This window comes from Helianthus annuus, chromosome 5 (assembly GCF_002127325.2).
Source record: "Helianthus annuus cultivar XRQ/B chromosome 5, HanXRQr2.0-SUNRISE, whole genome shotgun sequence".
Classification (NCBI taxonomy): Eukaryota; Viridiplantae; Streptophyta; class Magnoliopsida; order Asterales; family Asteraceae; genus Helianthus; species Helianthus annuus.
The window spans coordinates 105,915,804-105,941,491 of NC_035437.2; the positions used below are offsets into that span (position 1 = coordinate 105,915,804).

The 25,688-nt window shown below is 40.5% G+C and overlaps 1 pseudogene; it reads left to right on the plus strand.

Moving 5' to 3' along the window:
* Nucleotides 1–6,722: 6,722 nt before the first annotated feature.
* On the plus strand, nucleotides 6,723–25,688 carry LOC118492137 (annotated as a pseudogene).

Sequence of the window (25,688 nt, forward strand, 5' to 3'; positions counted from 1 at the left end):
CCAATTCAGTAAAAATATACATACATTCCACTAAAAAACAACTCCTATATCAATATATTTTCACTAAAAACAAACACTTTTTCTCTCTCCTTTTCAATATATATTACATTTTCTCTCTCCTCCACTCACAACCACTTTCAATATATATTAAAAAAGTATAGGGGGTGAACAGTGTCCCCCCAAATATACAGATGAACAGTAACATTTTCTCTCTCCTTCACTCACAACCACTTTTTATACTTCTTATATTTTAAAAACCCCTCACACAGATTTTGGTGGTTTGGATGAGAATGCTCTTATAGATTATAAAAAAACTAGTCTGAATTTTTCCGCGCTACGCTGCGGGAATTCAGTCAGTATCGATTCGGTTCATTACGATAACAACACTCGCTAGAGCAACCAAAAATGATTAAGTCGTATTTTATATTGATCGAAAACCATAAAAACGGACACTGGTACTTAAACTAATATAAATATACAGCAAAGGAAATAGATTTGAGAAAAGTCAAAGAAAGTATATCACTGAAAGCTTATAAACTAAAGGGTCACAAGAGGCAAAATAAAAACTTAAAGGATCATAGCGTACACAAAGAAACTTTACTGTTTCTCCTTTGCGTTATGAATTAATAATATATATAAGGGCATACGGAGTGGGAGCGGCAAGGGGGCGGCAAATGAGTTTGCCGCGCGGCAAACACCGCCGCCGACCAAGTATGGTCGCGGCAAAACATTGATCGCGGTGACCCTTTGCCGACTCGAGAAGATGAAATGGAAAAAGGGGGGGGGGCACTCCAACGGTCATATGACCGTTTAAAAAAAAATAATTTTTTTTTTAAAATTAAACTATATATATATATATATATATATCACAAACCATTTAACCATATACTTTCCAATTGAGCTATACTCATACAAACCAATTCCTTCTAAAAGTTTACCTTACAAAATGGCGGATGAACTCCCGTTATGGTTCCCACCCATGAGTAGCGACGATTCATCGGATAGTAGCATTCTTTTTTTTCAAAATCTCATCGAAGAAGCCGAACTTCAAGATACCGGCACATCTAACCGAAGGAGATATATTGAACTTCAACGTGAGGAGGGGCATGAGACACTCATGGCGGATTATTTTGTCGAAGACCCGAAGTACAACGAAGATATCTTTCGGCATAGGTTCCGTATGTCGAAACGTTTGTTTCTAAAAATTGTGTCCGATGTGGAAGAGAACGACCCGTGGTTTGTAGAGGCCCCTGATGCGCGAGGTAGGAAGGGCTTTACGCCCTTGCAAAAGGTGACATCGGCTATTAAACAGCTCGCAACTGATTTTGAAAGACGATGGAAAGGCGATAGCACCGGTGCACATTCGGGATCCTCCGGTCGAGCCGGCTCTAGACGATACGGTGTTGGGCGAGTTGTTGAATGAAGACACCCATTGGAGACTCAAACACGATCTCATAGATCATCTCGCAAGTCAAGATTTACCCTATCTTTTGGCCGATTCCGACGAAGACTAGTTTAAATTGTTTCATGCTAATGTAATTTTATTGTTTTTTAATTTAGTGTAACTTTGATGTTTTTAATTTAATTTATGAAACTTTATTGTTTTTAATTTATTTATATTAAATTAATTATTGCAAAAAAAAAATAATAATAAAAGTTTACCACTTCAGCAAGTGTTTAAACCATTGCCAACACTTTTCAGCAAAGTTTAAACACTTTTGCCTAATTGACATGGCGCGCTCTGATTGGTCGGTTTTTTGTTTTGCCACTTTAAAGTGTTTAACCACTCCTTATACCCTAAATAATTATTTTTTATTTATATGATTTTAGATGTATAAGGATGCCCATGGCTTTATGGCTTTATGACATGATTAAAAATGTGTATAAATTAGTTTCAACATGTATAACCCGTTTATGATATGTATAATGTTATAATATTAAATAGATTAATACGTCAACACCGTACGTTTATTACTTGTTTATCATCAACGATTTAGTTTTGTATTTTTATAAATAAATTCTAATTTCTTGCAACTTTTTTTTGTCGTGTTAAGTGGGGTCTTATTAGCTGCCATTCAAAATAAGAAATTATGTCTTATTATTTCCTAACTATGTTTAGTGAGTTATGTCAATAATCGTATTAAACGTGTCGTGTCAAGTAATTTGATTACGAAACATTTATGTGTTGGTGTTTAAGTAAGTGATACGTTTAGTTAAATGTGTTGTGTTTAAGTTCGATAGTCATGTTAAATTCATCACATAAAATACAGTCCGTTTAATACAACACGACGACACGTTTATCAAGACGCATTGACAATCTAGTTTAGTTATATCAACGTAAACGTGAGAACTTTGAGGACACTAATGGATCAAAATAGTTTGAGACTTAGGTGATGTTGGAAATTTTATAAATAATATTATATTATTTGTTAATATAATGATTATTTAATAATTAAGCCAAGATAAATGAGAGATCTTGTGCATTAAGTTTGTGTGTTGGAACCATAAGTATGTGGGAAATTGAGCTTGCCCCACATAGGTGGAGAGATAAATCTTTTGTGGATTTATAATTAGAATTCTCTACACGAATGTATTCTTGTATGACTACTCACACCCAGTGGTAGCCAGGAGGGTGCGAAGCACCCGACCCGCGCCCGCACCCGGGCACGGAACCGGGACGAGGGCGATGGGCGCAATGTGGCGCTTTGATGGCGCAATGTGGCGCTTTGATGGTGCAATGTGGTGCTTTGATGACGCACTTTGCACTTCGAACACTCGCATGCGTCTGGGTTCGTGTGGCTTGAGCAAGTGGTCTGGTGACAGTTTAGATTCCTACTGATTAAATTGAATTAAGTTCTCATTAAATTTGAGACTTAATTTTTATTGAATTCTGTATTCAATATGACTTTAATCATATTGAATTATGTATTCAATACGATTTTTCAGTTGAAATTCTAAACAACAATATATACAGCTTGGGTGTTCTGTTTAGAGACACAGCAATATAGAAATTCGTATGGTTCATAGCACACAGAGAGAATTTCCTAACTTCGAATCCCTAAGAACTCTTGTTTCAGGTATTTTTTTTCAGGTGCTAGGCTAATCCCGGCAGTACAATCTGCTTAGGCTGTTGTACCCTGGGAAACAGACGGGTTCACCTGGGTGGCCCGAAATCTGTTTTAAGGGAAGCGTGATCTTCACGTGCCTCAGTCACCATTGGTTTTCGTTTTATTCCTTATTTTTCCTTGTAATCTGTTCTTAGTTTAATTTAAATTTCTTGTATTGTAATTTCTTTCAGTTTACTTCTGTTCTTCTTTATGTATTGTAATCAGAATGTTTATTAATAAAATTTGTTATTTTATTTATTTTGTGAACGGTTTCCTACAAGCTTAAAACAGATTTTTAAACCCGTTCACTGTTTTGGTTTTAAAAAATTTTATAAACAGTTTGTTTTTGTTTATTATCAAACTTTTGTAGTTGGTATTGGTTTTCTGTAAACCAATTTGTTTCTGCCTTAAACTGATTGAATTTTTGTTCTTGTTTCAGAAATGGCTACTGTTTCAGCAACCACATCAACCACTGTTGGATCCACATCCACTACCATGGGACCATTGGTTGGTAGTGGTACCCAAGTGGCTCAAGCAGTTGCTAACCATGCTGAAAAACCAGAGAAGTTCACTGGTTTGAATTTTAAGAGATGGCAACAAAAGATGTTGTTCTATCTGACCACTCTAAACCTTGCGAGGTTTTTGACAGAGTCCCCTCCTGTTCTCGCAGAAGGGACAACCGAGGTCCAATCTGTGAGTGCTGTGGAGGCTTGGAAACATTCTGAGTACCTATGCCGCAACTATGTGTTGAATGGCCTCTCAGATGCCTTGTATAACGTGTATCTCAAGGTTCCAACTGCCAAAGAGTTATGGGAGTCATTGGAACGAAAATACAAGACTGAGGATGCGGGTACTAAAAAGTATGTTGTGGCTAGGTTTTTGGACTATAAAATGATTGATTCAAAAATTGTGATGAGTCAAGTCCAAGAACTGCAGATTATTCTTAGTAATATTCTGTCAGAAGGGATGAATCTGAGTGAAACATTCCAAGTGGCAGCAATTGTTGAAAAATTGCCTCCTAGTTGGGTGGACTTCAAGAATTACCTTAAGCATAAGCGAAAGGAAACGACTATCGAAGACCTTGTGGTTCGTCTTCGTATTGAAGAGGACAACAGAATATCACACAAAGGAGGTCAAGTTGAAGCTTCTGCAAAAGCAAACCTTGTGGAACATGGTCAATCCTCAAGGGGTCACAAGGGTAACAAAGGCCACAAGTTCAATGGAAAAGGGAAGAACAAAGGTGTTGACCTTGGGCCAAAGAAAGGTGGTGTGAAGAAGAAGGCTGGTCCCTTTAAAGGGAAGTGTTACAACTGTGGGCAAACTGGTCACCATGCTGACCAATGTAAAGAGCCTAAACGTGAAACGACTCTTATGGTTGATAATGATGGTATGCCATTAGTGGCCATGATTTCAGACCTCACTGCCATGGCGGAGGAGGTAAATTTGGTGGGTAACGAGCCAAAAGGGTGGTGGGTTGATACTGGGGCAACCCGCCATGTGTGCCCAGATAGGACCCTCTTTAATACATTTAAAGAGGTGGTGGGAGAAAAGTTGTACATGGGTAATGCTGCTACAGTTGATATCAAGGGAGAAGGTGATGTGATCTTGAAGTGGACTTCTGGGAAAGAGCTCACTTTGAAGAATGTGCTTTATGTTCCAGACCTGCACAAGAGTCTTGTCTCGGGTTGGATGCTTAACAAGCATGGCTTTCATTTGGTTTTTGAAAGTGATAATTTTGTTTTAACTAAGCGTGGTATGTTTGTTGGAAAGGGCTATGCCCAAAATGGCATGTTTAAACTTAATGTAATGGCTGTTAAGAAAAACATGAATAAAAGTGCTAGTACTTCTTCTTACTTGGTTGAGTCTTCTAATGTTTGGCATGGACGTCTTGGTCATGTAAATTTTAATTCGATGCGTCGTTTAATTAAATTAGATTACATACCAACTTTTGGCATTGACTCTAAAACAAAATGTAAAACTTGTGTTGAAGCCAAACAAACAAGATCATCCTTCAAATCAGTTGAAAGAATAACTGAACCCCTTGATCTGATTCACACTGATGTGTGTGACTTAAAATCAATTCCTACCAGAGGTGGTAATAAATATTTTATTACCTTTATTGATGACAATACAAGATATTGTTATGTTTACTTAATTAAGAGTAAGGATGAAGCAATTGACAAGTTTATCTTGTATAAAGTTGAAGTTGAGAATCAACTCAACAAGAAAATAAAACGTGTGAGAAGTGATAGAGGAGGTGAATATGTTTCACCATTTGGGGAATTATGTGCAAAAAGTGGCATAATACACGAGTGTACCCCTCCTTATACACCCCAATCAAATGGCATCCCGGAGCGAAAGAATCGTACACTAAAAGAAATGATGAATGCCATGTTGATAAGTTCTGGGATGAGCCAGGACATGTGGGGGGAGGCCATTTTGTCGGCTAATTTTTTGTTAAATAAAATACCTTTCAAGAATAAGGACATAACACCTCATGAGTTGTGGTGGGGACAGAAATCATCCTATAAATACTTGAAAGTGTGGGGGTGCCTGGCCAAGGTGATTGTTACACCCCCTAAGGCACTTAGAATAGGGCCAAAAACCGTTGATTGTATTTTCATTGGATATGCCAAAAACGGTAGCTCACATCGTTTTCTTGTATATGAATCCAAGAATCCTGATGTGCACAAGGACTCTATCATAGAGACAAGGCCAGGAAATGTGACTTACTTTGAAGAAGAGTTTCCAATGTTAGTACAAACTCATGCGAGTTCTTCAACAACCAATCATGCAAGTTCATCAACAATGGTTGATGAGACTGTTCGAGAGGAAACTCAAGAACAATTAGAGGTTGAAGAGGGTGAGCCAAGAAGAAGTAAAAGGCAAAGGACTGAGAAATCCTTTGGGCCTGACTTTCTTACATTCATGGTTGAGAGTGAGCCTCAAACCAATCGAGAAGCAGTTACCTCTTCAGATGGACCTCAATGGAAAGAAGCCATCAAGAGTGAAATTGATTCTATCTTGCAGAATCATACTTGGGAGCTAGTAGATCTTCCACCAGGGTGCAAGCCACTTGGATATTGATGGATATTCAAGAAAAAGATGAAAGCTGATGGCTCTGTCGACAAGTACAAGGCAAGGCTTGTGATCAAAGGGTTTAGACAAAAGGAAGGTCTTGACTATTTTGACACATACTCGCCTGTGACTAGAATAACCACAATTAGATTGGTGCTTGCAATTGCGGCTTTGAGAAATTTAGAAGTACATCAAATGGATGTAAAAACTGCATTTCTCAATGGGGAATTAGAGGAAGAGATTTACATGGAGCAACCAGAGGGTTTTTCTGCTCCTGGCCAAGAGGGCAAAGTGTGTAAACTCGTCAAGTCATTATATGGCTTGAAGCAAGCTCCAAAATAATGGCATCAAAAATTTGACCAAGTTATGCTTAACAGTGGTTTCAAAATAAATGAATGCGACAAATGTGTCTATGTGAAAGACACTTCCAAAGGTTATGTGATCTTATGCCTTTATGTAGATGATATGCTTATCATTGGGAGTGATGATAAGATGATCAGAAAAGACATGTTGAAAGCGAGATTTGACATGAAAGATATGGGTCTAGCTGATGTGATTCTTGGAGTAAAGATCATTAGAACCCAAACTGGTTTGGTGCTAAGTCAATCTCATTATGTGGATAAGATCCTTGAGAAGTTCAATCCTGGGGACACGAGTGTAGCTCAAACTCCGATTGATACCTCTCAACATCTGTCAAAAAATAGAGGCGAGAGTGTTGCTCAATTGGAATACTCAAGGATCATTGGCAGTCTTATGTATCTCATGTCATGTACTCGACCAGACTTAGCATATGCTGTGAGTAGGCTAAGTAGATATACTAGTAATCCTAGTTCAGAGCACTGGAAGGGTATGACAAGATTATTAAGGTATTTGAGATACACAAGAAATTATGGACTGCATTATGGCCAAAATCCAGCTGTAGTGGAAGGATTCAGTGTTGCCAACTGGATATCCGATACGAAAGATTCTAGATCTACAAGTGGTTATGTGTTTACCCTTGGAGGAGCGGCTATATCTTGGAAGTCGTCCAAACAAACTCTCATAGCTAGATCCACGATGGAATCTGAGTTTATCGCGTTAGATAAAGCTGGAGAAGAGGCAAAATGGTTGCGTCAATTCTTGGAATATGTTCCAAGATGGCCTAAGCCTTTGACTGCTATTTGCATACATTGTGATTGCTAATCAGCTATTGGTAGAGCTCAAAATGCAATGTATAATGGCAGATCAAGGCACATGTGACGTCGGCATAACACGATACGACAACTACTCTCAACTGGAGTTATCACGATTGACTATGTGAGGTCAAAGGATAACATTGTGGATCCGCTTACAAAAGGCTTAAGCAGAGAGGTAGTACATAAGTCGTCGATGGGAATGGGTTTAAAGCCCTTGGAGTAAGTTTGTACAACGGAAAACCTATCCTAGAAGATTGAAGATCCCATGATCTAGGCTCAATATGACCACCTAACTGTACGAACTGAGATCACTGTGGGGGAGAACCTCAACATACAAAGGGAGTTACAAACTTCCTAGTCCATTCCTACTTAAAATCAGTGATATCAAGAGAGGTTAAGCATATGGCTTTTAATGATTTGTAAATCACCTATGTTAGAGAGAAGTGGGGTCGCTTCAAATGGAATTGGGGGCACAATTCCTAGAGCTCTCGCAGAACCAGGATGGTGTTCCACGACCACAACGGACACAACTATGAGGGGTTAGCCATGTCACACCCCAACCGATGGCGGAAGCATCGGGATGAGACGAACAAATTGCTTAAAACATCATAACACTATGTGACAATATTAATTTAATTCAAAATTTCATTTCAAGACTAAATGTCATACAAGATTCAAATAAAAATAGCAACATTGTTTCAAATTGTAACATAACAACAAAAGATAGATTAATCTAGGTGTGTGTATCTAGTCCACCCTAAACCTTGTTTCGTCTTGCATATCATCTCAATAATTAACCTGCAACATGTATTAAAATAGAGTCCAATGCAAAAGCAAAGGCGAGTATACAAGTTTGACTACATAGCATAATAGAATAAAAACTCATATCCAACATGTTACATAGTGAATAAATTTACTAGCAATGCAATTTTGGCGTACTATATGATCAAACCCAAGAATACAACGCATAAAATAGCCTAATCCCAATAGTTTAGCGGGGTGGTAATGTTTAACTTAACAATACCCAATAGAATAGCGGGCTGGGCGTTAATCCTATAGCGCTATAATTGTTAAGGTGGGCGAGCAAAGTTAATGAGCATATAACGTTCCAAATCGTTCATAGAGCATACAAGCATAGCAAATATTCACAATAGTTTCATGTCACGTTCATAGATAGAGTATGTTTTGTTTAAACATAAAAGTTGTTTTGAATAAACATACATGTTGCATCCCAAAGTGTAAAGGGGAAAAAGGGATCGAGTATACTCACGGTTTACAAGTCTTGACTTGAAGTTCCGAGAGCAAGTTTGGTGGATGATTTAGCTTGGAGCACCTAGTCCTTCTACACGAGGAAACGTAGGTGTGTGAGTTTGGCGTTTACGGAAGATTAAGAATATGGAATAACTTAACACAAAGAAAATACGTGTGTGTAAAAATAATCATCTCTTAGACCTTATGACCATCATATGACACTAGGTAACCAATATGGTTATTTAATGTTTTTCATGGGTAGTAAACCCATTAGAATCATATTAAGGTTTAGGTCTTGGATGATATTCTACTTCTTTAACATGTAAACATAAGTTTAACATCAAAGGTTCGAATGAGTATGTGCTTATACTTAGGCTAAATATTACATATTATTTAGGTCCAATATTTCAAGTAGGAGGTAGAAGATTTAATCTCCATTTAGGCACCTCTTAGTTACAAGGATGTCATGTATGGGGTAGGAAGACTAAGCTTCCATTTAGGCACCCCTTTGATGTTCACCACTTCACTTGATGTGAAGACAACCAAGGAGGGTCACGAACTAAGGTTTATTCAAGTATGTAAATGAACTAAGCTAAGAGAAATCATCAAATCATGTGAGGATTGTATGTTTGGACAACCCAAGTTGTTCCATAATCACTCATGTATCAAAGTCTAAGTTTGACATGACTTGTGGGTTAAAACCCTAAACAAAACACCAAGTTTATGAGATTTAATCCTCTGATTTTAAGTGTCTCAACCTTGTTTTTAAGCTTAACCAACCACGAAAAGTGTTGTAAGCATTAGGACATAGGTATGAGACGAGTAAACTCAAGTTTGATAAGAAATAACAAGTTGTTGAATAATAATAAACAAAACAGAAAGTTTTAGTCAATTTTAGGGCAAATCCAAGCATGATTCTTCCAAGGAAAAACCAAGGATTCAAACCCAAGAACATAACAAAGCATTAGAAAGAAGAACCAAGTGATTTGGTTAAGAAATGAGCAAGTTACACTCACTTTTGTGAAGTTACAAGAATCTGTCCAAAAACTCAGATTTACTGCAGATTGAGAGTGAATTTGTGAAGATTAGGGAGTTGTGAAAGTCTAAAATGGGTTGGAGAAGGTGAGTATTTATAATGGAAGAGTTAGAAGGTGATTGGAGGTGATTAGAGGTGGATTAAAGGTGATTGGGTGGGTTAGATTAATGGGATTTCGTGCACAAAGCTGGAAGAAACACACTTTTTGCCGAAAATAGGGGCTCGCGTGACGCCTAGCACCCTCGCGTCACGCGGCGGGTATGGTTGCCTGATCTTTCGTTTTATTACACTTTAGTCCCTGAAGTTTGTATTTGGTTCCTTTAGGTGCAAACTTGAGAGTTTAGGGACTTGTTTTGATATAAAAGCATAGTATAAGGTGTAGTTAAGCATGATAATCATAACCAAAGTATATTTAAGCGTATAAATGTCATAACCAAGTATCATTCTCGTTCAAAACACGTTCAAGGCATAAGTTTAGTTTAATTACAAGTTTAGCACATAGTTTCCAAGAATAACGATTAGACATTGATTGATTCACGAAGTCGAACATACGAGCATACATAGAGTGTGTATAACATAAATGTAACAAAATACAAGCTTCATTAATGATCCAAGTCTCGGTTTGATAATGATTACAAAGAAAGGAATGATTACAAGGACATAAAGTTTCCAAAAATAGAAATACGAACAAAACTTTCTATAAATGGAAAGTACAAAAGAGCCGGGCGTTACAAGCCAGACCAGGAAGAGTAATGTGTGATGTGTAATAACGTCTACGTAAAAAGGGGTTGGTTCAAGGACATTGTGTCTACTAACCGCTAGGAGACTAAGTATATGTCACAAAGGAGGGTTCAAAGGGAAACCTACCTATCCTACATTATTTAACCGCTGAAATTTTATCATGACGCTTGAGTGTATGGCACGATCTCCATTCATGTGGGGGATTGTTGGAAATTTTATAAATAATATTATATTATTTGTTAATATAATGATTATTTAATAATTAAGCCAAGATGAATGAGAGATCTTGTGCATTAAGTTTGTGTGTTGGAACCATAAGCATGTGGGAAATTGAGCTTGTCCTACATAGGTGGAGAGATAAATCTTTTGTGGATTTATAATTAGAATTCTCTACACGAATGTATTCTTGTATGACTACTCACACCCAGTGGTAGCCAGGAGGGTGCGAAGCACCCGACCCGCGCCCGGGCACGGGCACGGGACCGGGACGAGGGTGATGGACGCAATGTGGCGATTTGATGGCGCACTTTGCACTTCGAACGCTCGCATCGCCGCGAGCCGCTTGGAGCCGCCTTTACTATTTTTTAGATGCGTCTGGGTTCATGTGGCTTGAGCAAGTGGTCTGGTGACAGTTTAGATTCCTACTGATTAAATTGAATTAAGTTCTCATTAAATTCGAGACTTAATTTTTATTGAATTATGTATTCAATATGACTTTTCAGTTGAACTTCTAAACAACAATATATACAGCTTGGGTGTTCTGTTTAGAGACACAGCAATATAGAAATTCTTATGGTTCATAGCACACAGAGAGAATTTCCTAACTTCGAATCCCTAAGAGCTCTTGTTTCAGGTATTTATTTCAGGTGCTAGGCTAATCCCGGCAGTACAATCTGCTTAGGCTGTTGTACCCTGGGAAACAGACGGGTTCACCTGGGTGGCCCGAATCTGTTTTAAGGGATAGCGTGATCTTCACGTGCCTCCGTCACCATTGGTTTTCGTTTTATTCCTTATTTTTCCTTGTAATCTGTTCTTAGTTTAATTTAAATTTCTTGTATTGTAATTTCTTTCGGTTTACTTCTGATCTTCTTTATGTATTGTAATCAGAATGTTTATTAATAAAATATATTATTTTATTTATTTTGTGAACGGTTTCCTACAGGTGACGAAATTTTAGTGAAGGTCAAAGCTAGTTGAATTAACCCGCAAACAATTTTATATTTAATTTATATTTATATATTAACAAGTGTCAAATATTACAATAAATTGCATAAATAACAATGGATGTTAAGGTCACCAATCATATTGTCTAAAAAATATGTTGGATAGAGACCTGTGTTTTTTTTTTCTGAAATAAGGTTTGATTACTATGTTTTTGTTTTTATCTAGTCATGGGAAGTTTATATTTCCATAGTATTATTTGGTTTATTTTTCTAACATCGAAACGTATTCACGGCCTTTTTCATGACCAAAATGCAGTAAAAATAACATAAAAATACCTTTAATGGCCATAATAACTAAAACAAATTATTTTTTGCAAATTCGTTGCTTATTTTTGCAATTTGCCCTAAATATAAGTAGAACCATAATCCAAATTTTTAATAAAAATCAAATCAGCAACAGAAGTTAAATTTAGACAATTTTGACATTAGACAAATTACGCTTGTTTAACACGTTCTTCGTTAGCTTTTTTATTATAACTTTTGACTCGCTTAAGAATAAACCTCAAAACCAGTCCATTCACGATCAAAATTAACATCTATATATGAGTCTATGAGCCTATAACATGTGAGAAAGTATTTTGTACGTGTGCTTTTGATGGTCTGAGCTCATGCCTCGGTTTTTAACATAGTTGTAAAAATCCCAACTAACCACCGATTAGTTGTTGATTAATCGCTAGTCGGAGGTTCACTGGGTAGTTTTTTTTTAATCGGTCAATTAATTAGTAGGCGGTCAACAATGGTCAAATTCAATCCTAATTGGCTAAAAATCGGTGGTAGTCTAGCAATTTCGACCAAATTTTTGACCAAAACCTATAAATTCTGACAATAATCTTATTTACTTGAAAATATGGGTCGAAGAAGGTGTTAAAACATATCTACTTATAAAAACATATTAAAATATGTGTATTTACATATAAAATTGAAAATTACATATAAAATCCCAATCTGATTATCATGTTTAATCCCTATTAATCATGATTAATCGTTAGTCAGTACCCCACCAGCTGACTAGTGCCTAGCGATACTTACAACACTGGTTTTTAAACATGGCATGGACCAGGCGAACACAAATTTGCTATAATTTTCACAAGATAAACAAGCTCACGATCTCTCTACTCAAATGCACACACCTAGCAACAACAAAGTTATTAACTCCCAAAAATGATTAAAATTCAGGAAATTTAGAAAAAAATATATATATAATAATGAAACACTACAATAATTTTCCTTATAAGGAAGGGAAATATATTATTTTTCTTTATGAGAAAACGAAAAAAAAGAAAGATGTTCACTCGTCTTTACAATAAATAAGATTAATCATCCTCTGATTATGATCTGTTGCCTCAAAAACATTTCATCTAATCATCATCCTTAAATTCTCTGCGGATGCAAATCACAATATCCATAAGTTACAACTCGAGGCGACAATTTTAACCAACGGGTAAACTAATAAAAATTTTAAGGTAATAGAAGGGTCTAGTGATAAGCTGATGATTGTACTTGAACATATGGGTGTAAACAAGGAGTTTTCAACTGAAGAACTATCTTCCATGATTTTAAAGAAGGTTAAAGAGGCAGTCGAGGCATTCCTTGGAACAACGGTTATAGATGCAGTGATTGCGGTTCCTGCATATTTTAGTGACAAGCAACAAAGGATGCTAGTACGCTAGCTGGCCTCAATGTAATGCGCTTGATTAGTGAGCCCACAGCCGCTGCAATTGTCTATGGTTTAGACAAGATTTCCGACCCGAACCATCCACTACAGAAAAACGTCTTGGTCTTTGATTTAGTTGGAGGGACATTCGATGTGTCGCTTCTCACTATCAGCAAGGACGGAACCATAAGTGTTAAAGCGATGGGCGGAGACACTCATTTGGGTGGGGAAGATTTTGACAAGTCACTGTATACAAGAATTTAGGAAAAGACAAAAAAATAGATATCACCAAAAATGCAAGAGCAATGAGGAGCTTGAAAATAGCATGTGAGAAAGCAAAGAGGGATTTGTCGTCAACAACTAAATCTACGATTGACATTGATTGCTTGTATGAGGGAATTTATTTTTCAATGAAGGTCACCCGAGCGAAATTTGAGGATCTAAATGATGGGTTTTTTACGAAGTGCATTGAGCATGTCGAAAATTGTTAAAAGATGGGATTATGCACAAAAATAATGTGGATGATATAGTTCTTGTTAGTGGGTCGACTAGGATTCCAAAAGTACAACAAATGTTGGGGGAGTTTTTTGATTGGAAACCGCTTTGTAAGAGCATTAATGCGGATGAAGCTGTTGCTTATGGTGCGACAGTGTTGGCTGCAAACTTAAGCGGTAATAGCAATAAAGGTGTGAAGGACATGATTGTCACACCCCAACCGATGGCGGAATCATCGGGGCGCGGCACTGAGCGAAACAGATTGTCCAGAAGTTTCCATAACAACTATTATTACAAATTCAGTTAAGTGATACGTCCCATACCATATCCCAAATAAATAAACAAGTTATCATAGAATACAACTAAACAAATAGTACTGTTTCGACAACTCAGATTTAATTTATTACAAACCAAATGTTTAAAAGTATGGCCCAGAGTCATTAAGACTCGTCCGGACAAGATCTACAGACAACTAATGCCATAGATGCTTGATCGAACAACTCCAACGGCTCCATGGCTATAGTTTATTCACTTATAGAGACCCCTAGGTAGGCTACGACCTACAACTGCTAGATGGGCTCTAAAGCTTTATTATTGCCTCGCTTTCCTAGCAAGTAAGCATCCTAATTACCTGTCACATACGTTAAAATAAAGTCAATACATAAAATGTAAAGGTGAGCACACAAGTTTGATAGTAGCATATAGAGTTCGAATAGTTTACGCATAACCAGGCACGTACACAGAGGAAAACGATGCATGTTAATTATCGACATGGGACCATCGGTACCAACGACTGCGGGTTGACCGTCCGAGACGGTTCGCAATACATGATTACCACCGTAATCCATGCAAGTATTTGTCCTTAACAACCCCCGTGTGAACGGGTGCTGAGTCCAAACTATAGTACTATGTTGCTAAGGCAGGTAGATAGCACTCCACGTGTAAACATAATAAACAACATTCATTTAGTCAAATAGCACATGTAAGTTGGTTAGCGTTCAAATAGTTTGTGTTTGATTGTGATTTGATAGGTAACGTATGTAACACCCAAAAGTGCTAAAAGCAAAAAGGGATCGAGTATACTCACAGTGGTTGGTTGTGGATTGAAGGGAGCGCTGAGAGTAAGATTAGCCTGAATACTTCGATAGCATAACGATAAGTAACGCGGAAAGGTAAACAAGTATGGATGGATCGAATGGGCTGGTCGATCGAACGGCAGGTTCGATCGAACGGCCTGTTCGATCGGCTGGTATATCCGATTGGACAGTCCTGTTCGATCGGCCGGTTGGCTCGATCGGCTGGACCATTCGCGTGGATTGTTTCTTCCTCTGGTGTGTTTGTGTTAGAGGATTTGAACTTTGGAAGTTTTTGTTGCAGTATTTGAGAACACTGAAGTGTTCCTACCTTTTCGAGTCGTTCGATCGAACGGTTCGTTCGATCGGCTAGCTCACTCGATCGGCTAGCCCACTCGATCGGCTAGGAGCTTCATGTTAGTCCCCAACTGAATATCACTCGATCGGACAGTGTGTTCGATCGGCTGACATTCTCTACTACGAACAAGTTGTGAAAATGATTAAGTGTTGAAGCATAGTATCTCATGATCCGAACAGTAATGTTTACCCATCGAGTGACCCATTCGATTGACCATTACTTCGTCTGGCCCGGTCGATCGGCTGGCATATCCGATCGGCTGGGCTGTTCGACAGCCTAGCCGTTCGGCCAGCATTTCGGACCTGGTCAGCCTTTCGTCTAACACTTGGTTGTTTGTTTATTTGTTATTCTTTCAAGGTATCTTGACAACGTGTTGAACTATGATAACCTTCGTTCCCATCTGTTCCCTTGGCTCGAACAGGAATCACCCAAGTCCGGCCGGTTGAACGGTTTAAAACGTCGATTTAAAGTTTAACCGGTATCGGTGAACCTTGTTCATGGAACCCGAATCTTGAACCTTCTAAACCATTTGAATGACTGGTTAGCCGATTCAAGCTCCGTTTCTACCGGTTTGAAAGCATTGAGTGTAAAAGAGTTGAAAGAAAGTTGGAAATCCTTCTTTCAATCCTTTTCATTATGAAAATGTTTAGATCCATGATGGATCTTAGCTTGTTTACGTGGAAATCGGTTAGATCTAAGCTAATCATAGTGGAATGAGGCCAAAACATGATGTTCTTCAAGAACACCATGATGACATCACCCAAGAATACTTAGATCTTGATGATTTCACGGTTAGAATCCAAGTTTTGAAAGATAGAAAGGTGTAGATTCAAGTAATGATCAAGAACGTACAAGAATTAGAGTGAAAACTTACCGGGATAGAGAGAAATCTGAGAAAAGGTGAAGAAGATAGCTGGTTCGGTCAGAGCTTTCCAAAAATGGAAAGTATGACAATGACAGCCCTATTTATAGGCTTCCAAAAGAGGAAAGTGGCAGCCGATCGGCTGGGAACTCCGATCAAGTGGGCAGCTCGATCGGCTGGCAAGGTGCTTAGCCGATCGGCTGGCCTGTTCGATCAGGATGTTTCCTGTTCGATCCGCTACGCACTTCGAGTATTTTGCGACGATTTTCGACGTTTCGATTCCGACGTAAGATGTTATGATTTCGATAGAGTTCCTAGTCAAATTACTTTTAATCCCAACCACTATATCTAACATACAATCTTCGTTAAGTCACGTTTCGATGTCGGTTTCGATTTGAGTTTGATTGCCTTTCGAGTTTCGATTCGATTTTCGATTTATTTGCTTGAATACCACACCAAACATAAAGTAAGCACGCACAAGTAACACATAAGGCACACACACAAGTATAATAATACCAAAATTCGCATGATTCGAGTCTCGAGTTCGATTGATTGTTAGATCGGTTTGATTACTGGTTGGTTAGCTTTATCGCATTGTTACTTCCTATCATACATAGTCGTAGATCGATTCGCATTAAAACACATTCGATTACTTCGGTTCTTGCTGATTACAACACTTACTCCACATAATACAACTAAAACACAAGATCGACTATCTACAGTCAGAGAAAGTCAAAGTTGACTTGGACTTTGACTTTGACTTTGACATTCGAAAACACGGGGTGTTACAGCCTCCCCTTGTTTAGGGAATTTCGTCCCGAAATTAGGCTCGAAGGCTACACAACACCGTGATTTACCAATTTGATGCTTCAGGTCTATTTATTTAAACAACTGCGAGTACTTGGCCTTCATGTCGCTTTCGAGTTCCCAAGTGAACTCCGCGCCTCGTTTGCCTTCCCACCGGACCTTCACGATTGGGATGAGAGAGCGCCTGAGTTGCTTGGTTTGGCGATCCATGATTTCGACAGACTTTTCCACGAAGTGTAACGTTTCGTTGACCTGAAGATCGTCGAGTGGTACGATTAGATCATGATCAGCAAGGCATTTCCGGAGGTTAGAGACGTGGAAAGTCGGGTGGACGTTACTGAGTTCCTCCAGTAATTCGAGTCTGTAGGCGACTTTTCCGATTCTTTCCAGAATCCTAAAAGGTCCAACATATCGAGGCACGAGTTTCCCTTTCTTGCCAAATCGGACTACACTCTTCCAAGGTGATACCTTTAGGAGTACGTAGTCACCAACTTCAAATTCAAGGGGCTTGCGTCTTTTATCGGCGTAACTTTTCTGTCTGTTCCGAGCTTTTACCAGGTTGTCTCTTATCTGGTGGATTTTGTCAGTCGTTTCTTGTAGAATCTCGGGACCGGTTAGTTGCGAGTGACCGATCTCGTGCCACACAATAGGCGATCGACATCTTCTACCATACAAAGCCTCGAAAGGTGCCATTTGGATGCTGGCATGATAGCTGTTATTGTATGAGAATTCCACCAATGGCAGGTGTTTGTTCCAACTACCACCAAACTCTATAACACACGCTTGGAGCATGTCTTCAAGAGTACGGATCGTCCTTTTAGTCTGTCCGTCGGTTTGAGGGTGGAATGCAGTACTCAGATTAAGCGATGTACCAAGGGCCGCTTGAAACGTTTCCCACAGTCGCGAAGTGAACCGAGCGTCACGATCTGAAATGATGTCGCGAGGCGTACCATGATTACGAATGATCTCGTCGGTGTAGATTTGGGCTAGTCGTTCCACCTTGTAGTCTTCTCGTATCGGCAAAAAGTGGGCTGACTTCGTGAGACGATCCACGATGACCCAAATGCTGTCGTGACCTGATGGCGTGGGCGGGAGCTTCGTTATGAAATCCATAGCTATGCTCTCCCAGTTCCATATAGGTATCGGCGGCTGTTCGAGTAAGCCAGAAGGTCTTTGATGTTCAGCCTTGACTCTTGCACAAGTTAAACAGCTTCCAATGTACAGAGCGATATCCCTTTTCATACCTGGCCACCAGTACTTATAACGAAGGTCCTGGTACATCTTATCTGCACCGGGATGAATAGAATACCGGGATTTGTGGGCTTCGTTCATGATAATCTTTCGTAAATCGGTCCGCTTAGGGATCCAAATTCGGTCCAGAAAATAGAATATCCCATCTGGTTTGTTTACTAACTGAGCTCCATCGTGATAGATCCTTTCTCTCTTCAATGTACGCTCGTTAAAGCAAGCATGTTGGGCTTCTCGGATAAGGGTTTCGAGGTTGTGCTGTGCTTGGATATTTCGGGTACTGAGCACGTAACTCTTTCTGCTGAGAGCGTCAGCAACCACATTCGCCTTGCCTGGGTGATAACGAATCTCACAGTCGTAATCATTGAGAAGTTCTACCCATCGGCGTTGACGCATATTAAGCTCTCTCTGATTAAAGATGTGTTGTAAACTCATGTGATCAGTGTAGATTGTACACTTAGTGCCATACATGTAGTGTCGCCAAATCTTCAATGCAAAGACAACCGCGCCTAGCTCGAGGTCATGGGTTGTATAGTTCTTCTCGTGGATCTTGAGCTGACGAGATGCGTAGGCTATAACCTTGTCTCGCTGCATGAGAACACAGCCGAGACCAAGGTTAGAAGCATCACAGTAGACAATGAAGTTGTCGCTTCCGTCGGGCAGTGTAAGAATCGGTGCGTTGCACAGCATATGCTTAAGGGTTTGAAAGGCAGTCTCTTGTGCGTTTCTCCACACAAAAGGCTTGTCCTTATGGGTAAGAGCAGTAAGCGGCACAGCGATCTTAGAGAATCCCTCAATGAACCTTCGATAATAGCCCACTAGTCCGAGAAAAGAACGAACTTCTGACGGGTTCTTAGGCGTAATCCAACTTTTGACAGCTTCAATCTTCGCAGGATCGACAAGGATACCCCGACTATTCACTATGTGACCCAGAAATTGAACCTCCTCCAACCAGAATTCGCACTTAGAGAACTTGGCATAGAGTTGGTTTCCCTGAAGTAACTCGAGAACCAAACGTAGATGTTGCACGTGTTCGGCTTTCGATTTGGAATAAATCAAGACATCGTCGATGAACACGATGACGAAACGGTCAAGGTATGGTTTACACACGCGATTCATGAGGTCCATAAAAACCGCGGGTGCGTTGGTTAGACCAAAGGGCATAACAACAAATTCGTAATGGCCATAACGGGTTCGAAAAGCAGTTTTAGGAATGTCTTCCTCCTGAATCCATAGCTGATGATATCCTGAACGTTGATCGATCTTAGAGAAGCATGCTGCACCTTGTAGCTGATCAAACAAATCGTCAATTCGGGGCAAGGGGTATCGGTTCTTGATGGTCAGCTTATTCAATTCCCGATAGTCGATGTACATCCGGAACGACCCGTCCTTCTTTTTGACGAAAAGGACTGGCGCGCCCCAAGGAGAGGTGCTTGGGCGAATAAAGCCTTTTTCGAGTAATTCCTGGAGTTGATTTGAGAGTTCCCGCATTTCGGATGGTGCGAGTCGATAAGGGGCTTTGGCAACGGGGTTAGCTCCAGGAATGAGGTCGATGCGAAAGTCGATATCACGACTTGGTGGTAGTCCGGGAAGATCATCAGGGAACACCTGAGGAAATTCACGAACCACTGGAACATCTTTGACTTTAACTTTCTTTTTCTTTCCCTTCTCCGCTACTACGATGTTGGCCAAGAAGGCTCGGTATTCCTTGCGGAGGTACTTGCTGGCTTGAATAAACGACATAAGCTTGAGACCTTTCGACGTTGTTTCACCGTATACATATAGGAAATCACCATTCGCGAGCGAGAATCGAATCATCTTTTCAAAGCACACAACTTCAGCATGGTTTTCACGAAGAAAGTCCATGCCTATTATGACATCAAAACTTCCAAGTTGCATCGGAATAAGGTCGATCGGAAAGATGTGATTGTTGAGTTCGAGAGTACAATCACGGAGTACTGAGTTAACGGCAATAGTTCTTCCTGTAGCAACTTCGACTTCGAATGACGAGGATAGATAAGAGCGCTTACGACTAAGGAGCTTCTCGAATTCAAATGACACAAAGCAGTTATCGGCTCCAGTATCAAACAAACATGATGCATAAATACTATTCACAAGGAACGTACCATTGACCACGTTGTTATCTGCCTGAGCCTGACGGGCGTTGAGGTTGAAAGTTCGGGCATGGGCTGCTTGCTGCTGCTGAGGCTGCTGTTGTTGCTGTTGCTGCTGGGGCTCTTGCTTGACTACCTTGTTCGGGTATCGGTTGGCAAAGTGGTTAGGGTCACCACATGCAAAGCAGACTCGAGCATTGACTGCTGGTGCTGGAGCTGCTGGTTGGCCTTGAGGAGCAGGGAGTAGAGCTTGGTTGACAGTAGCTTGAGCTGGGGCTTGACGAGGACCATAGCGACAGTTCGCAGTGAAATGACCATAGAGGTTACAGTGAGCGCAAAAACGACAAGCTAGACCCACTGGGTGATGATACGAACATGTCGGGTAGAGTGGGTGAGGGCCTGTGTATGCACGCTTTGCTGGCGGTGCATTGATCACTGGAGCTGGGCGCTGGTGGTGCTGCTGTTGAGTTGGTACCGCTTGTAGAGGAGTAGCAGTGGTTGCGGCAGCACAGCTCTTGTTGCTGGAGCTGTTGTTGTTATTCTTCTTCTTCCTTCTTGAAGACTTGGAGGATTGAGCAGGTGTGTCGGTGGGTGTTGCAGTGGCTTGATGCAGAGACTTGGTTTGCTTATCCCAGAAACCTGACTTGACTCGCTTATCGTTGATCTCAGCGGCGAGTAGGTAGGTTTCCTCGATCGTTGCTGGCTTGGCTGCGTGAACAAAATCGGCTACGCAGTCGGGTAGGGCTCGAATATACTTCTTGATGGCTTGATCCGAGGTCTTGACTTGATCAGGACAGATGATACTAAGCTGCTTGAAACGAGCAGTGAGAGCAGCGTTGTCTCCATCCTTCTGCTTGATTCCCCAGAACTCGTCCTCCAGCTTTTGGCATTCATGAGGAGGGCATAATTCTTCGATCATGATCGCTTTCAACTCCTTCCATGATAGCCCGTAAGCTGCATCATTTCCGCGCTTGTTTCGTTCGGCCGTCCACCAGTCTAGAGCACGGGACTGGAAGACGCCTGTTGCTTTGAGAGTACGGAGATGCTTAGGACATCCGCTCTGGCGCAGAGTGACTTCGACCGAGTCAAACCAGTGAAACATGGCTGTTGGACCATCTTCGCCAGTGAACTCCTTTGGTCCGCATGCCTTGAACTGCTTGAAGCTGAAAGCAGCCTTTCTTGAATCCTTGGAGATCTCAGTTCGGGATTCTTCTGACGACTTGCTAGCATTTTCATACACCTCACTCACAGCTTTCGCCACGGTTTTGGAGATGATAGCAGCGAGACGTCGGTCTCTCTTTTCTTGGCGGGTCAGACGTTGACGGGATCCAGACGACGACATGGTCTGCAACAGACATCGTCACAGGACTCAACACAACGTAATCGAATCTCACCTCACCTCACACGTCTACCTTTATCTAAAGCTTAGAATCACGTCGAAACACATAAGCACGTAAACATATGCACAAAACCACAGATGCACGTAAGCACAGAAGCACATAAACACAGAGGCACATAACCACGAAAGCACGTAACCATTTAATCGCAGAGGCATTCAGAAAACAAAAACCTATCCTTCAAAGCTCGCGTGTCGTTCGTTTAGGGATAGCATAACGGTACAAGTCGTGTGTGTCGATTGAAATGATAGTAGAATCGAATATCATCCCAAAATATAATCACAAAACAGAGAAAGCACACATAGGCACATAAAAATCAACGAGTCATCAGAGGACGCGGTTGCGGTTTTCAGAATCGAAACACATAAAATCGAGAGATAGACTGTCTGCGGCTACTAGACATCGACTACCCAAGGCGATTCGACTATTCACAGTAGACTTGTCGTCACTTTCGACTCTAGTTGGTCGTGTTTCTACCCCGATTCTCGGGCATTCCACACGCGTTTCCTAGGTCATACTTGTGAATTCAGGTCGTTGGAGTCCATCGGGGCCTTGGTGAGATAGATAAAATTTAGAACAAACTGCTAAGGTTAGGGTTTCACCCCTTGGCTTAGCAATTTCTTCCTTGTTTTTAGTAAGTTTAAGAAGAATTTCCATCAAAATGAGGGTTTCACTCCTGATTTGGTACAATTCTCCTTATATGAAAGTGAAAATAATAGGATAAGCATGAACAAATGAATAAAATCAACATTAGTCAGCCAATTCAGTCGGGAGTTTGCGGCTTTCACACCTATTCCTGACTGAACCGTCTGGCGTTAGTTAAAAGTTCGGGTGCAGTGATAGTGAAGGATTACAGAATAAGCACATAAGCTGGGTCTGATGGTTCCTAACTATAGTCTAGGTCTCTAAGACAGCGACCCGGACTAGGTCGTGTCTGCCTAATTCCCTATAGTTATGGCTCTAATACCAATCTGTCACACCCCAACCGATGACGGAATCATCGGGGCGCGGCACTGAGCGAAATAGATTGTCCAGAAGTTTCCATAACAACTATTATTACAAATTCAGTTAAGTGATACGTCCCATACCGTATCCCAAATAAATAAACAAGTTATCATAGAATACAACTAAACAAATAGTACTATTTCGACAACTCAGATTTAATTTATTACAAACCAAATGTTTAAAAGTACGGCCCAGAGTCATTAAGACTCGTTCGGACAAGATCTACAGACAACTAATGCCAGAGATGCTTGATCGAACAACTCCAACGGCTCCATGGCTATAGTTTATTCACTTCTAGAGACCCCTAGGTAGGCTACGACCTACAACTGCTAGATGGGCTCTAAAGCTTTATTATTGCCTCGCTTTCCTAGCAAGTAAGCATCCTAATTACCTGTCACATACGTTAAAATAAAGTCAATACATAAAATGTAAAGGTGAGCACACAAGTTTGATAGTAGCATATAGAGTTCGAATAGTTTACGCATAACCAGGCACGTACACAGAGGAAAACGATGCATGTTAATTATCGACATGGGACCATCGGTACCAACGACTGCGGATTGACCGTCCGAGACGGTTCGCAATACATGATTACCACCATAATCCATGCAAGTATTTGTACTTAACAACCCCCGTGTGAACGGGTGCTGAGTCCAAACTATAGTACTATGTTGCTAAGGCAGGTAGATAGCACTCCACGTGTAAACATAATAAACAGCATTCATTTAGTCAAATAGCCCATGCAAGTTGGTTAGCGTTCAAATAGTTTGTGTTTGATTGTGATTTGATAGGTAACGTATGTAACACCCAAAAGTGCTAAAAGCAAAAAGGGATCGAGTATACTCACAGTGGTTGGTTGTGGATTGAAGGGAGCGCTGAGAGTAAGATTAGCCTGAATAGTTCGATAGCATAACGATAAGTAATGCGGAAAGGTGAACAAGTATGGATGGATCGAATGGGCTGGTCGATCGAACGGCAGGTTCGATCAAACGGCCTGTTCGATCGGCTGGTATATCCGATTGGACAGTCCTGTTCGATCGGCCGGTTGGCTCGATCGGCTGGACCATTCGAGTGGATTGTTTCTTCCTCTGGTGTGTTTGTGTTAGAGGATTTGAACTTTGGAAGTTTTTGTTGCAGTATTTGAGAACACTGAAGTGTTCCTACCTTTTCGAGTCGTTCGATCGAACGGTTCGTTCGATCGGCTAGCTCACTCGATCGGCTAGCCCACTCGATCGGCTAGGAGCTTCATGTTAGTCCCCAACTGAATGTCACTCGATCGGACAGTCTGTTCGATCGGCTGACATTCTCTACTACGAACAAGTTGTGAAAACGATTAAGTGTTGATGCATAGTATCTCATGATCCGAACAGTAATGTTTACCCATCGAGTGACCCATTCGATTGACCATTACTTCGTCAATACTATTCTTCAAAAGTTTGGGAGTGTGGGGCCATGTGCTAGCCGATCGGCTGGCCCGGTCGATCGGCTGGCATATCCGATCGGCTGGGCTGTTCGACAGCCTAGCCGTTCAGCCAGCATTTCGGACCTGGTCGGCCTTTCGTCTAACACTTGGTTGTTTGTTTATTTGTTATTCTTTCAAGGTATCTTGACAACGTGTTGAACTATGATAACCTTCGTTCCCATCTGTTCCCTTGGCTCGAACAGGAATCACCCAAGTCCGGCCGGTTGAACGGTTTAAAACGTCGGTTTAAAGTTTAACCGGTATCGGTGAACCTTGTTCATGGAACCCGAATCTTGAGCCTTCTAAACCATTTGAATGAGTGGTTAGCCGGTTCAAGATCCGTTTCTACCGGTTTGAAAGCATTGAGTGTAAAAGAGTTGAAAGAAAGTTGGAAATCCTTCTTTCAATCCTTTTCATTATGAAAATGTTTAGATCCATGATGGATCTTAGCTTGTTTACGTGGAAATCGGTTAGATCTAAGCTAATCATAGTGGAATGAGGCCAAAACATGATGTTCTTCAAGAACACCATGATGACATCACCCAAGAACACTTAGATCTTGGTGATTTCACGGTTAGAATCCAAGTTTTGAAAGATAGAAAGGTGTAGATTCAAGTAATGATCAAGAACGTACAAGAATTAGTGTGAAAACTTACCGGGATTGAGAGAAATCTGAGAAAAGGTGAAGAAGATAGCTGGTTCGGTCAAAGCTTTCCAAAAATGGAAAGTATGACAATGACAGCCCTATTTATAGGCTTCCAAAAGAGGAAAGTGGCAGCCGATCGGCTGGGAACTCCGATCGAGTGGGCAGCTCGATCGGCTGGCAAGGTGCTTAGCCGATCGGCTGGCCTGTTCGATCAGGATGTTTCCTGTTCGATCTGCCACGTACTTCGAGTATTTTGCGACGATTTTCGACGTTTCGATTCCGACGTAAGATGTTATGATTTCGATAGAGTTCCTAGTCAAATTACTTTTAATCCCAACCACTATATCTAACATACAATCTTCGTTAAGTCACGTTTCGATGTCGGTTTCGATTTGAGTTTGATTGCCTTTCGAGTTTCGGTTCGATTTTCGATTTATTTGCTTGAATACCACACCAAACATAAAGTACGCACGCACAAGTAACACATAAGGCACACACACAAGTATAATAATACCAAAATTCGCATGATTCGAGTCTCGAGTTCGATTGATTGTTAGATCGGTTTGATTACTGGTTGGTTAGCTTTATCGCATTGTTACTTCCTATCATACATAGTCGTAGATCGATTCGCATTAAAACACATTCGATTACTTCGGTTCTTGCTGATTACAACACTTACTCCACATAATACAACTAAAACACAAGATCGACTATCTACAGTCAGAGAAAGTCAAAGTTGACTTGGACTTTGACTTTGACTTTGACATTCGAAAACATGGGGTGTTACAATGATACTTTTGGATGTTACCCCTTTGTCTCTTGGTATTGAAAGCCGTGGAGGATATATGACGGTCATAATCTCAATGAACACGCCAATACCCGCTGTGAAGGAGCAATATCGTGTTACAGTGTCCGACAACCAAGTAAAACTTATTGTATCAGTGTATCAAGGTTAG